Source organism: Ranitomeya imitator, chromosome 1 (assembly GCF_032444005.1).
Source record: "Ranitomeya imitator isolate aRanImi1 chromosome 1, aRanImi1.pri, whole genome shotgun sequence".
In the NCBI taxonomy this organism is placed as follows: Eukaryota; Metazoa; Chordata; class Amphibia; order Anura; family Dendrobatidae; genus Ranitomeya; species Ranitomeya imitator.
Genome location: NC_091282.1, coordinates 1,143,058,409 through 1,143,073,880, shown reverse-complemented (window position 1 = coordinate 1,143,073,880; position 15,472 = coordinate 1,143,058,409). Strand labels below are relative to the sequence as shown.

At 47.3% G+C, this 15,472-nt stretch overlaps 1 protein-coding gene across 3 annotated transcripts in view; it reads left to right on the top strand.

The window, feature by feature from the left end:
- NSUN7 (NOP2/Sun RNA methyltransferase family member 7) overlaps positions 1-15,472 on the top strand; it is a 111,782-nt gene that overhangs the window by 16,862 nt on the left and 79,448 nt on the right. The gene's annotated exons all lie outside the window — the stretch shown is intronic.

Genomic DNA, 15,472 nt, shown 5'->3' with positions numbered 1-15,472 from the left:
CGGAACACTGCAGCTGGCTAGATTCAGAAGCAGGAGGACTGTGCTGCCATCTGAGATATACCACAGATCACCTCCTGAGATGAGATGCTCTATCTGTACTACATGTACTATTCTGCTCTCTACCTTTACTGCATTTACTAGACTACTCTCTACCTCTACTACCTGTACTATTCTGCTCTCTACCTGCACTACATGTAGTATTCTGCTCTCTACCTTTACTGCATTTACTAGACTACTCTCTACCTCCACTACCTATATACTATTCTGTTCTATACCTGTACTACATGTGCTATTCTGCTCTCTACCTTTACTGCATTTACTAGACTACTCTTTACCTCTACTACCTGTACTATTCTGCTCTCTACCTTGTTATGACCTGGTGGTTAGGAGCACCCGGAACGACCTGATGGTTAAACTCACACAGGACAAGCTCTGGGAAGTGGGAGCTCTGCCGACTGCAACCCCTAATCCTATCACACAGCTAGAAATAGCCGTGGAGCGTACCTAACACGACCTAGATGCCTCTTCACAGCCTAAGAGTTAACTAGCCCTAAAGATAGAAAATAAAGCCTACCTTGCCTCAGAGAAATTCCCCAAAGGAAAAGGCAGCCCCCCACATATATTGACTGTGAGTTAAGATGAAGTCACAAACACAGAAATGAAACAGGTTACAGCAAAGGGAGGCCTGACTTACTAAACAGACAGATAGGAAAGGTATCTTTGCGGTCAGCACAAAACCCTACAAAAAGACCACGCAGAGTGTGCAAAAAGACCTCCGCACCGACTCACGGTGCGGAGGTGCCACTCTGCATCCCAGAGCTTCCAGCTAGCAGGGCAAGATCATGAAAGCCAGCTGGACAAGGAAACAATGAACAAATAAATAACTAGCAGGAACTTAGCTTCTGCTGGAGTAGACAGGTCACCAGAAAGATCCAAGAGCGGACTGAACCAGTACAAGAACATTGACAGCTGGCATGGAGTAACGATCTGAGTGGAGTTAAATAGAACAGCCAGCCAAAGAATAAACTACGTCACCTGTGGAAGGAACCTCAGAAGCAGCAGCTCCACTCACAGCCACCAGAGGGAGTCCATGGACAGAACTCGCCGAAGTACCATTCATGACCACAGGAGGGAGTTCGATAATAGAATTCACAACACTACCTGCACTACATGTACTATTCTGCTCTCTACCTTTACTGCGTTTACTAGACTACTCACTACCTCCACTACCTATACTATTCTGTTCTATACCTGTACTACATGTGCTATTCTGCTCTCTACCTTTACTGCATTTACTAGACTACTCTCTACCTCTACTACCTGTACTATTCTGCTCTCTACCTGTATTACATGTACTATTCTGCTCTCTACCTTTACTGCATTTACTAGACTACTCTCTACCTCTACTACCTGTACTATTCTGTTCTCTACCCGTACTACATGTGCTATTCTGCTCTATACCTCTACTGCATTTACTATACTACTCTCTACCTCTACTACCTGTACTATTCTGCTCTCTACCTGCACTACATGTGCTATTCTGCTCTCTACCTTTACTGCATTTACTAGACTACTCTCTACCTCTACTACCTGTACTATTCTGTTCTCTACCTGTACTACATGTACTATTCTGCTCTCTACCTGTACTGTTCTCTACCTGTACTACATGTATTATTCTGCTCTCTACCTTTACTGCACTTACTAGACTACTCTCTACCTCTACTACCTGTACTATTCTGCTCTCTACCTGCACTACATGTACTATTCTGCTCTCTACCTTTACTGCATTTACTAGACTACTCTCTACCTCTACTACCTGTACTATTCTGCTCTCTACCTGCACTACATGTACTATTCTGCTCTCTACCGTTACTGCATTTACTAGACTACTCTCTACGTCTACTACCTGTACTATTCTGTTCTCTACCCGTACTACATGTGCTATTCTGCTCTATACCTCTACTGCATTTACTATACTACTCTCTACCTCTACTACCTGTACTATTCTGCTCTCTACCTGCACTACATGTGCTATTCTGCTCTCTACCTTTACTGCATTTACTAGACTACTCTCTACCTCTACTACCTGTACTATTCTGCTCTCTACCTGCACTACATGTACTATTCTGCTCTCTACCTTTACTGCATTTACTAGACTACTCTCTACCTCTACTACCTGTACTATTCTGCTCTCTACCTGCACTACATGTACTATTCTGCTCTCTACCGTTACTGCATTTACTAGACTACTCTCTACCTCTACTACCTGTACTATTCTGTTCTCTACCTGTACTACATGTACTATTCTGCTCTCTACCTTTACTGCATTTACTAGACTACCCTCTACCTCTACTACCTGTACTATACTGTTCTCTACCTTTTACTACATGTACTATTCAGCGCTCTACCTGTACTGCATTTACTATACTACTCTCTACCTCTCTAGCCTACAACCTGCAGTAACCACCGATCCACCAAACTGCTGCACAACCAACCCTATCCTCGCCTGCTGTATCCTCACCCATCCCTAGCAGACTGTGAGCCCTCGTGGGCAGGGTCCTCTCTCCTTCTGTACCAGTCGTGACTTTTTTATTATTTAAGTTTACTGTACACCTTCATCACATGTAATGCGCCATGGAATAAATGACACTATAATAATAAATTATAATACCTCTACTACCTTTACTCTACTGTTCTCTACCTGTACTGCATTTACTATACTACTCTTTACCTCTCCTACCTGTACGTACTTTTCTGCTGTCTACCTGTACTGAAGTTACTAGACTACTTTCTACCTCTACTACATATACTATAATGCTCTCAACCTGTACTATAGTAATCTATACCTATACTGCTCTCTACCTGTGCCACCTTTACTATACTGCTCTGCCTATATTACACTGCTCTCTACCTGTATTACATGTACTATACTACTACTCTCTGCCTGTACTATACTGTTCAAAACCTGTACAACATGTTCTATCCTGATCTCTACCTGTACTACATGCACCATACTGCTCTCTGCCTGTACTACCTAAACCATACTGCTCCCTACATGCACTACGTGCACGCTACTGCTCCCTACATGCACTACGTGCACAGGGGTGAACCTAGCCTCTCTGCTGCCTGAGGCGAACGGAAAAATGGTGCCCCCCCCCCCACACAGTCCCTGCTGGAGGGGGGCCGGAAGGAGGGAGGGAGGAGGGGGGCGGGCACTTGACCCTGGAGTTTTATAAAAAAAAACAAAAAAAACCTAGCAGCACAAATCCAGTTCCCGTATATACTCGAGTATAAGCCGACCCCCTTAATTTTGCCACAAAAAACTGGGAAAACTTAATGACTCGAGTATAAGCCTAGGGTGGAAAATGCAGCAGCTACTAGTAAATTTCAAAAGTAAAAATAGATACCAATAAAAGTAAAATTAATTGAGACATCAGTAGGTTTAGTGTTTTTGAATATCCATAGTGAATCAGGAGCCTCATATAAAGCTCCATAAAGTTTGATGGGCCCCATTAGATGCTCCATATTAACATATGCCCCATATAATCCTGCATAAAAGGGTAATAAGGGCCCTATAAGATGCTCCATAGAGATATTTGCCCTATATAGTGCTGCACAAGTGTTATGGCCCCATAAGATGCTCCGTACAGTCACTTGCCCCATATGCTTTTGCTGTGATAAAAAAAAAATCACATACTCACCTCTCTTCGCTCAGGACCCCGGTACTGGCAATATTTACCTGCTCCTCGTGCGGCTCCGTCTTCGGCACTGACGTTCAGCAGAGGGCGCGCACTGACTACGTCACCGCGCCCTCTGACCTGAGCGTCACTGCCAGAGGACGCTGAAGACGGAGCCGCACTGGAACAAGGAGAGGCTCTATGGGAGGTGGAGCCGCATATTCATTTCTGTAATGAGCGGTACCATGTGACCGCTCAGTACAGGAAGAATCTGCAGCGCTGGATGAAGCAGGGACGTGCAGGGACCGCGCCGGGAGTAGGTGAGTATAATTACACCCCCCCGCCCCCCCTCCCCTGCCAACCCCCGGGTATGACTCGAGTATATGCCAAGAGGGGGACTTTCAGCCCCCAAAAATGGGCTGAAAATCTCGGCTTATACTCAACTATATACGGGTACTACAGAATCTGCCGCCCCTCTCTTCTGCCGCCTGAGCCAAAGAGCTCAAATCGCCTAATGGTAGCAGCGTCACTGTACGTGCACTCTACTGCTCCCTACATGCACTACGTGCAGTCTACTGCTCACTACATGCACTACGTGCACTCTACTGCTCACTACATGCACTACGTGCACTCTACTGCTCACTACATGCACTACGTGCACTCTACTGCTCACTACATGCACTACGTGCACTCTACTGCTCACTACATGCACTACGTGCACTCTACTGCTCCCTACATGCACTATGTGCACTCTGCTGCTCCCTACATGCACTACGTGCACTCTGCTGCTCCCTACATGCACTACGTGCACTCTACATGCACTACGTGCACTCTACTGCTCACTACATGCACTACGTGCACTCTACTGCTCACTACATGCACTACGTGCACTCTACTGCTCACTACATGCACTACGTGCACTCTACTGCTCACTACGTGCACTCTACTGCTCACTACGTGCACTCTAATGCTCACTACGTGCACTCTACTGCTCACTACATGCACTACGTGCACTCTACTGCTCACTACATGCACTACGTGCACTCTACTGCTCACTACATGCACTACGTGCACTCTACTGCTCCCTACATGCACTCTACTGCTCCCTACATGCACTACGTGCACTCTACTGCTCACTACATGCACTACGTGCACTCTACTGCTCACTACATGCACTACGTGCACTCTACTGCTCACTACGTGCACTCTACTGCTCACTACATGCACTACGTGCACTCTACTGCTCACTACATGCACTACGTGCACTCTGTTCTGTCCCCACATGAGGCGAATGAAGGTGTCGCAGATTAATAAGAGTTGTGAGAGAAAGAGTCGTACCTTCGTATTTCCTCGATATGAGGCAGACAGGACCAATGCTGCTCAGCGTCAGAAGAGATGATGCACTCCAGGGATTGTGTAATCCAGACTTGTTTATTTTGTAGATCTGGACATACAGCCGATAACTGGTAATACAGAACTTCTCCATAAATGCAGGGTAGACAGGGTACAGTAAGATGTAGCACCAAGTGTGTCTGCAAGTGTGAGCAGCATGAGAGAGTGTGGTCGAAAGACTGATGCCTTCCTAAGCCCAGTTCAAAAGCACGTCCTCTCACAACAGAAAGTAAACTGGAAATGGCTGCCAGAGGAAGAGAAGATTTGACCCCTGAACCGGATGTAAGACATGCCCACAAGAAATACATGAAAAACAAGCTGCCATACAGAAAAAAGGCCATTGGGTGGCAGCAGAGTAAAATATAACAACATACATGGAAACTGAGGAATATACATGGAACAGCACACTCCCCGTCTGAAATTCCGTAAGGGATTTCACTATATCAATGTCCTTAAAAAGTCCAACAACCTAGAAAGTGAAACCAAACATGCATGTAATGCAATAACTTTAAACAAGACATTAAGTCAGTTCCTGAGATAATCCAATGAAAAACCCATCTTCGGATCAGAGAAGCCGCACTAGGCCAAACTATCTCTGACCCACTGTAATCCAATGGACAAATAGTAGTGCAGTGTTCTGTTCATAGTTTATCCTACCGGAATGTCCTCGATTTGGTAGTACCAGTACGAGCTCGTGGATAGGCCTCTGAAATGACTTAGGTTCACCTTTCCTAAGGACTTTCAGCTCCACCTTCCGGACCTTACCGTCTTCACTAAGGAAAGTCTTTTTAATGATTCCCATAGGCCAGTCAATCCTTTGAGCTTGTTGTTCCTTCATTAACACAATATCTCCTTCCTTCAAGTTCGGTTTACTCTGTCGCCATTTTCTTCTTCCTTGCAGAACCACAAGATACTCCTTTCTCCATCGGTTCCAGAAGTAATTGGCGAGGTACTGTACGCGTTTCCACTGCTTCTGGTAGGAGTTTGCGTGAGTAAACTCTCCACTGACTGTTAGCGGGTTCCCGATCTTTTGGGTAAGAAGAGTAGCCGGCGTAAGAATAGTTGGCGTTTCAGGATCCATTGACACTGGGACAAGGGGTCTTGAGTTGATTATGGCAGAAACTTCAGCCAGAAGAGTAACCAAGGTCTCATGCGTAAGTCTTGAAGAGTTTATGTCCATAAGCATAGAGTTCAAGATGTTGCGTGAGATCCCGATCATCCTTTCCCAGGAACCTCCCATGTGAGAACTATGCGGAGGATTGAAGATCCAGGTGCAACCTTTTTCTGCCAGTTGATCCTGAATTGGCTTGATGTCAATATCCAGCTCTCGACATGCACCGATGAAGTTGCTTCCGCGGTCGGACCTTAACTGTTTCACTGGTCCTCTGATCGCTAGAAACCGCCGAAGAGCGTTAATCAGGCTGGATGTGTCCATAGATTCTATCACTTCTATGTGAACGGCACGGACACTCATGCAAGTGAATAGTACGGCCTAACGTTTGCTGTTGGCATGACCTCCACGAGTCCTGCGTGCAGATACCATCCATGGCCCAAAGACGTCTAGGCCAACGTAGGTAAAAGGCGGTTCGGTGCTCAGTCTGTCGAAGGGTAGGTCAGCCATTTGTTGATGTACCTGTTTTCCTCTAGTTTTGCGACATTGCACACAGCGATGTATTGATCCCGCTACACGTCTTTTCATGCCTACGATCCAAAGTCCCGCAGACCGTATCTTGCCCTCTGTGATCTGCCTGCCTTGGTGTTCAGTTTTTTCATGAAAGTGCCGAATCAGTAGATCGGTGATGTGATGTCTACTGGGAATGATGCAAGGATGTTGCTCTGAAAACTCTAGCTTGGCTCGACTTAATCGACCTCCGACTCTCAGCAAACCGAAGCTGTCCATTAGTGGATTCAAATGGGCAATGGGGCTTTTCGGAGGGATCTGCTGTTTGTGGTATAAGCATTCCCATTCGGTACTGAATACACTCTGCTGGACATAAAGTATTATAAGAGACTCACAGTGAGAAATGTCCTCAGCAGAGAGTGGTTTTTGACAGACGTGCCAACCATGACAGTCTTTGTCTCCATGTGAATTGTGATAAGATCTCGCAATGTGGACTAACCTTGCAATAGTCCTGACGAGTTTCATCCAATTGGAGAAGCGTTCGAAGCGCTGACAACCGAGGGTGGAGGTTGGTTTTGCATTCGTGGCCAGAGCACTGACCTCGTAGCGGACTTCTGGATCATCGTCCGGATCCTGGATGCTGAAGAATTCCTGAACACATTCACTTCCCTTCTGTTCCAGCAGAAACTTTGGACCTGAAAGCCAAGAAGAGTTAGCAAAGGAATTTATAGACATAGGTCTAGTGGCATGGTCGGCTGGATTAAGTTCAGATGAGATATAGTGCCACTGTTCAGGTTTGGAAGACCTTCTTATTCTCTCAATGCGGTTACTGACGTACACGTAGAAGCGCCTTGTTTGGTTGTAGATGTAACCTAAGACAACTTTACTGTCACTGTAGTATTGTACGTCATCTATGTGAGTGTCCAGCTCATGCTGAATAAAGTCTGCGAGTTCTACTGCAAGCACAGCCCCACAGAGTTCCAGCCTGGGAATAGTGTGGTCAGGCTTGGGAGCCAACTTAGCTTTGCCGAAAACGAACCCAACATGATCTTGATTGTCAGATCCCGTTACCTTCAGGTAGACAACAGCTGCAATGGCCTCCGTGGATGCATCCGAGAACACATGGAGTTCCGTCCTAGTGCTAGCAGCAAGTGAGATTCCAGCGTAGCATCTCGTTATATGGATTTTATCCAAGGCACACAAAGACTGCTTCCAGGTTTCCCATTTTATTTCCTTATCAGGAGGTAGTGGGGCATCCCAGTCCTTGACAGTTTCGGACAGCTGTCTCAGAAGGGATTTACCTTGTATGGTAATTGGTGCTACGAATCCCAGTGGGTCATACAGGCTATTTACCACTGACAGGACACCACGTTTAGTGAATGGTTTGTCTGCACAGTTGATTTGGAATCCGAAGGTGTCGGCTGACAGGTTCCACCTCAGGCCTAAGCTTCTCTGCACAGGCGGACGGTCTGGTCCCAGGTCTATGTCCTTGAATCCAGGTGCGTGGTCGCTTGACTCAAAGGCTCTCATGACAGCTGGGCTGTTTGAGGCAATTTTGTGCAGTCTAAGCTTAGCTCGGTACAGCATATGTTGGGTCCTTTTGAGTAGGTCGATTGCAACTTCTTCTGTAGGTAGAGATTTTAGTCCATCATCTACGTAGAAGTCTTTCTCTACAAAGTCTCTGGCGTCTGTTCCATACTCGGACTCTCCTTGTGCGGTTCTCCGCAGGCCATATGTTGCCACAGCGGGTGAAGGGCTGTTCCCGAATACGTGCACCCGCATGCGATACTCCACCATCTCTTTGCTGGGGTCATTGTCCTTGTACCACAGGAACCTGAGGAAATTCCTGTGGTCCTCTCTGACTATGAAACAGTGGAACATCTGTTCAATGTCGGCGGTGATGGCAATGGGCTCTTTCCTGAACCTCATCAACACTCCTACTAGGTTGTTTGTCAGATTAGGACCTGTGAGGAGGACATCATTGAGAGATACGCCTTGATGTTTGGCGCTTGAATCAAAGACAACTCTAATTTGTTTAGGTTTCTTCGGGTGATATACTCCAAATGAGGGTAGGTACCAGCACTCCTCGTTTTCCTTTAAGGGAGACGCTGGCTCCGCATGGTTGTTATGGAATATTTTGCCCATAAAGGTGACAATGTGTTCTTTCATCTCCGGTTTATTGCTTAGCGTGCGCTGGAGAGAGTTAAATCTGGACAAGGCTTGTTCACGATTGTTCGGGAGCCTTACCCTGGTAGCTCGGAAGGGCAAGGGGAAAACCCAGTGATTGGTTTCGTCCTTAAGGAACTCATTGTCCATTATCCTGACAAATTCCTTGTCTTCCATAGATGGGGCTACTTTGTTGTCATCCTTAGTGGTATGAAACACCAATTTTCCCAAGTCGTCTGCATAGGGAGAAGGGATAACATCAGGCAGCTGTACAGAATCTGGAAGCTTTTCCTTCACCTCATAGTGATGAGGACATGGTTTGCAGAAGGTAGTGCGCCCGTCTCGGCGTACGTACGTCTTAAAGGAATGGACTCCTGTTTGGTCCAAGCATACATTTCCTATGACTACCCACCCCAAGTCAAGTCTCTGGGCGTAGGGGGCGTAGTCAGGACCATTACACTGTTGGCGGACCTTATGTATCCTCAAATTGTCTCTGCCGAGCAGAAGTAGGATTTCAGCATCTGTGTCCAAAGGTGGGATAACGCTGGCTAGGTGCCTTAAGTGTGGTTGGTGGAAAGCAGCTTCCGGGGTAGGGATCTCATCCCTTTGGTCTGGTATTTGATCGCATTCAATTAGCGTAGGTAGGGGTATTTCTACGTCTTCATTGACAGGAGAAGCGATGAAACCTTGTGCTCTTCTGCCGCTAGTCTCTATGCGCCCCGAGCAAGTATTCAGAGTGTAGGGCGTTGCTGGTCCCTTGATTCTAAAGGCTTCAAAGAACTTAGGTCCAGCTAGGGATCGATTGCTCTGATCGTCAATGATGGCATACATTTTTACAGCCTTCTCTGGTTGCCCTTCTGGATAGACTCTGATTAGGCATATCCTGGCACAGCATTTAGCACTTTGATTCTCCCCACATACCTCTGAGCATGAGCAGGACACAGCTGTGGTGGACTTGGCGTGATTCTGTGGCTCCCCGCCATGGTTTGTAGCGGGACCAGAGGTAACTGCGACTGCTGGATCGCTGGTGACTGAGCCTGGGTGCAAGGCTGATGGGTGTCTGTCGCTATGACACTCTTCACACTTAATGGCAGATTTACAGTCCTTGGCCATGTGTTCTGATGAAGCGCAGCATTTGAAACATATCCCAAGTTCGCTGAGGATTTTCTTGCGCTCCTGCATGGTTTTGGACCTGAAGCCTCTACATTTGTTCAGTGAGTGTGGTCTTTTATGAATGGGACACTCACGATTGAAAGACTTATCCCTCGACGGAATAGTGTACTGCTTGTCGGCAGGTATTGCAGGCGATGGCAGGTTAGTCTTTCTGACGCTTACACTGTTCCTTGAGTCCTTGCGTCTATGTGCGACGCTTTCATACCTCGATGAAGGTGTTGCTGGAGCTGCAGTGTTAGACTCCAGGAAGTCGAGGCTAGGGTCGTTCCTCATTTGGGCTTGTTCGTCAATGAACTTGCAGAACTGAATGAACGGAGGAAAGGTGACGTCATGTGACCTTTTATACCTGGAGACGCACACTGCCCACTTCTCTTGCAGACTGTGTGGCAGCTTTGAGATGATCGGGTTCACCCCGTGGGCAGTGTCCAGGTAGCACAGTCCAGACAGACGAGGGTCTCTTTTAGCAAGTTCCAGCTCCATAAGCAGATCACTTAAGTCCAGAAGCTTGTGGGCTTCCTTAAGGTTGATCCTTGGAACGTTCTGCAGTCTCTTGAATAGGGACTTTTCTATGGCTTCAGCGCTGCCGTAGGTTCTTTCGAGTCTCTGCCAGGCAGCAGCGAGACCTGCTTCAGCTTGCCCCACATAGACGGTCCTAAGACTCTTGATATGGTTTGTGGATTCAGGACCCAACCATTTTACCATGAGGTCGAGCTCCTGCTCCACGGATAGGTTGAGATCAGCAATGGCGGCCTTGAAGGTTGCTTTCCAGGCTCTGTAGTTCTCTGCACAGTCGTCGAATTTTGAGAGGCTAGTGCTGATTAGCTCCCTGCTCACCATGAACCTGGCAAACTCGGACATGTCTGATCCTTCACTCCTTGTTACCATATTAGCTTGTGGTGCCCCTCGGGCGTATAAGCCGTGTGGCGTGGAAGGGTGAATTGTTCCTGGGTAGAATGATGTCGCTGCAGGGTTGAGCTGTGGTTTAACCTCTAGAGATTCCGATGACTGCTGCTTGAACTGTGGAGGCGGGCTGGAGTGTGCCTTGTGGTCGTCTTGCGATGATGATTGTTCCTGAGGGGGTACATCACGGCGTTGGTCTTGGGTCTCTGTAGGGGCTGTGGGCGATACTGGCACAATAGGTTGGGCTGACTTGGACGTTTCCGCAATGTTGGGTTGAACGTCACTGGAGAAGGTGTGCGCTGCAGGTATCTGTTTCTGCACGTAGTCTCTGGTACGAACAGCTGGGTCGTCTTCTTCCTGTGGTGGCAGGCAAATTGGGTCGAGGTTTTGCTTCAATGCTTGCTCGAGTATTTTTACTTCGGCTAATGCAATTTCTTCCTCCATTTCTGTTTGAAGAATCTTTGCTCTAGCCTCTGCTTCTGCTCTCTTTTCGGTGTATGAACGTCTTAGTTTGGACCGCTCTGCATTTAAACGGGCCTCTAGGATTCTGTCGCTGAGGGCTGAAGTTCTTGAGCAGGATGATTTGTATGACCGAGCAGAGTGTTTAGACGAGGCTGACCTGTGCGATCTAGTTTCTTGCAGATGGGTGATACGAAGCTCCGCTTTATCTTTGGCGTCTTGCACGGCGGCGTCCCTTTCTCTGTCTGTGGAATCTGCCTTGCTAAACTCTGATAGGGCTTCGTCGATTTTAGATTCTTTTAGGAAGGCAGCATACTTCGCGGACAGTCTCTTGTATCTGCCGTGGGCCACGTCTAGCTGTCTTATAGTGTCCTGTAAACCCGCTGCATCATTTTTATGGCGTTGGACGCTTGACATAAGGGAGGCGACTCGTTCCCATAGGTCGTCCAAGTTGTCATTGAACTCATCCCTTGTGGAACAGTAATTCTCGAGGACCTTTAATGTTGGCTTGATGGAACGTACTGGTCGTGCATCTGGGTCTGCTGTGGAAGCGGGCTCTGCTTCCTGGTCTTCATAATGGACAGTATCAGGTTGTATTTGCTCTGTTTCAGCATTGGGGAACTGTGGAAGGTCCTTTTCGGCCATTTTGATTTAAGGTGCGCTGTCCCTTTAAGAAACTGAACCTTTGAATTGGGGGCTGGAAATTGCGGTGCAGCTTAGTTGCGACCCCCTGATAAGATTCCCAAGGTGTTGTTGGAGAATTGTGGGGTTCTGCGGTCCGACGATCTGCAGCAGTGTGGTATAATACACAGAGAGTCTTTATGTACAATGCAGTCTGAGGTGATGCTGCAGGAGATTTCTTAGCAGAGCAGGGCTGCAGTATGTGAGCGGGCAGAGAGCGGGCACGTGAATAGTGATATAAGGGTGATTCTGGCCGGGCTTCAAGGCAGTCTTTCGACTGTTCTGTCCCCACATGAGGCGAATGAAGGTGTCGCAGATTAATAAGAGTTGTGAGAGAAAGAGTCGTACCTTCGTATTTCCTCGATATGAGGCAGACAGGACCAATGCTGCTCAGCGTCAGAAGAGATGATGCACTCCAGGGATTGTGTAATCCAGACTTGTTTATTTTGTAGATCTGGACATACAGCCGATAACTGGTAATACAGAACTTCTCCAGAAATGCAGGGTAGACAGGGTACAGTAAGATGTAGCACCAAGTGTGTCTGCAAGTGTGAGCAGCATGAGAGAGTGGTCGAAAGACTGATGCCTTCCTAAGCCCAGTTCAAAAGCACGTCCTCTCACAACAGAAAGTAAACTGGAAATGGCTGCCAGAGGAAGAGAAGATTTGACCCCTGAACCGGATGTAAGACATGCCCACAAGAAATACATGAAAAACAAGCTGCCATACAGAAAAAAGGCCATTGGGTGGCAGCAGAGTAAAATATAACAACATACATGGAAACTGAGGAATATACATGGAACAGCACACACTCTACTGCTCACTACATGCACTACGTGCACGCTACTGCTCACTACATGCACTACGTGCACTCTACTGCTCACTACATGCACTACGTGCACTCTACTGCTCACTACGTGCACTCTACTGCTCACTACATGCACTACGTGCACTCTACTGCTCACTACATGCACTACGTGCACTCTACTGCTCACTACATGCACTACGTGTACTCTACTGCTCACTACATGCACTACGTGCACTCTATTGCTCCCTACATGCACTCTACTGCTCCCTACATGCACTACGTGCACTCTACTGCCCCCTACATGCACTACGTGCACTCTACTGCTCCCTACATGCACTACGTGCACTCTACTGCCCCCTACATGCACTACGTGCACTCTACTGCTCCCTACGTGCACTCTACTGCTCCCTACATGCACTACGTGCACTCTACTGCTCTCTACATGCACTACGTGCACTCTACTGCTCCCTACATGCACTACGTGCACCCTACTGCTCCCTACATGCACTACGTGCACTCTACTGCCCCCTACATGCACTACGTGCACTCTACTGCTCCCTACGTGCACTCTACTGCTCCCTACATGCACTACGTGCACCCTACTGCTCCCTACATGCACTACGTGCACTCTACTGCTCCCTACATGCACTACGTGCACTCTACTGCTCCCTACATGCACTACGTGCACTCTACTGCCCCCTACATGCACTACGTGCACTCTACTGCTCCCTACGTGCACTCTACTGCTCCCTACATGCACTACGTGCACCCTACTGCTCCCTACATGCACTACGTGCTCTCTACTGCTCCCTACATGCACTACGTGCACTCTACTGCTCCCTACATGCACTACGTGCACTCTACTGCTCCCTACATGCACTATGTGCACTCTGCTGCTCCCTACATGCACTACGTGCACTCTGCTGCTCCCTACATGCACTACGTGCACTCTACTGCTCCCTACATGCACTACGTGCACTCTACTGCTCCCTACATGCACTACGTGCACTCTACTGCTCCCTACATGCACTACGTGCACCCTACTGCTCCCTACATGCACTACGTGCACTCTACTGCTCCCTACATGCACTACGTGCACTCTACTGCTCCCCACATACACTACGTGCACTCTACTGCTCCCTACATGCACTACGTGCACTCTACTTCTCTCTACCTGTGCTGCATACAACATAATGCTCTGATTGCTATCTTTGTTGTACTATGCTCTACCTTTGCCAGGATGAGCTGCACCTTTTATTTTTTCTGTGCACTCCTTCCTCAGGTTCCAGCAGCTACTTCTGTTGCTTACATGTAAGAACTTGCTTTCTGTGTATTAGTTTTCTGAATAATTTTCTTTTAATCTTTTTTATTTTGTGTTTTCATTTTTCTATCTTCAGAAACAATTAATAGTTACGGTCTCAAGGTACAATGTTTTCAATTTGCAAGGTCGTCCCCTATTAAATTACTATTGTAACCTTAGAGACCACTCTATATGCATCACAAAAGGCTGAGATTTGCTTAGAATTACAAGTGTACACTTTGTTAGCCAGTCAGGAATTTCTTTCTTTACTATTTTAAGCTTTTTGGAGCAGAAGTAGGAATCTGTTTCTCTCCATGCCATGATGCCAATGGTATCTGGCAAGATTATAAATGTATGTGCCATGACATTTATGGGCCCTCAATTCATTTGAAATCCCAATTGCAGCTGGTGTGGCGAAGCTGGAAGTACCATCGTCAGGATGAGCTGTAAATCATTGTGACCTCCCAGCAATCCTGCAAGTCTAAATCAGGGTTCTTCGCTGCGGATTTCACATAATTCCAGTGCTTTTTATTAGACCAGTCACCACTGCATTTCTGAAAGAGTAGGCTGTAGCTGAATATACTGATGCAATTTTTCTAAAGCTTACCTGTAACGACACAGCATTTTATCTTAATTATCCAGACGTCTATTTTCAGTAAGCCTGGAAGCACAGGCTGTTATCTATATTTTGACTTTAGAATTTGTGTTTCTTTATTCAGTTGGTCAAGTGTCCGAAATGTTGACTCTTCTTGTAGGTTAAATTGATATTTGTAAATTGATGAATGGTTGTTCTTTACTTCAAGGGAACCTGTCACCCCGTTTTTTCAGTACGAGATAAAAATACTGTTAAATAGGGCCTGAGCTGTGCGTTACTATAGTGTATTTTGTGTACCCTGATTCCACCCCTAAGCTGCCGAAATAACTTACCAAAGTCGCCGTTTTCGCCTGTCAACCAGGCTGGTCAGGTCAGATGGGCGTGACGACATCGCTGTATCTTCCCCCAGATCTTGCATATATTTCCGTTGGTGGCGTAGTGGTTTGCGCATGCCCATCTTCTGAATCCACTGGGCAGGAGAAAAAAAAACGCGCGATCGGCACTATTTCCCTGGTAATTTGTGGGGGCGGCCATCTTCCTGAGGCTGCGCATGCGCATATGGAGTCCTCTGCTGCCCGGGGCTTCAGGAAAATGGCCGCGGGATGCCGCGCGTGCGCAGATGGAGATCGCGGCGGCCATTTTCCTGAAGTCGAGTTCGCATCTCAACTTCAGGAAAATGGCCGCCGTGATCTCCATCTGCGC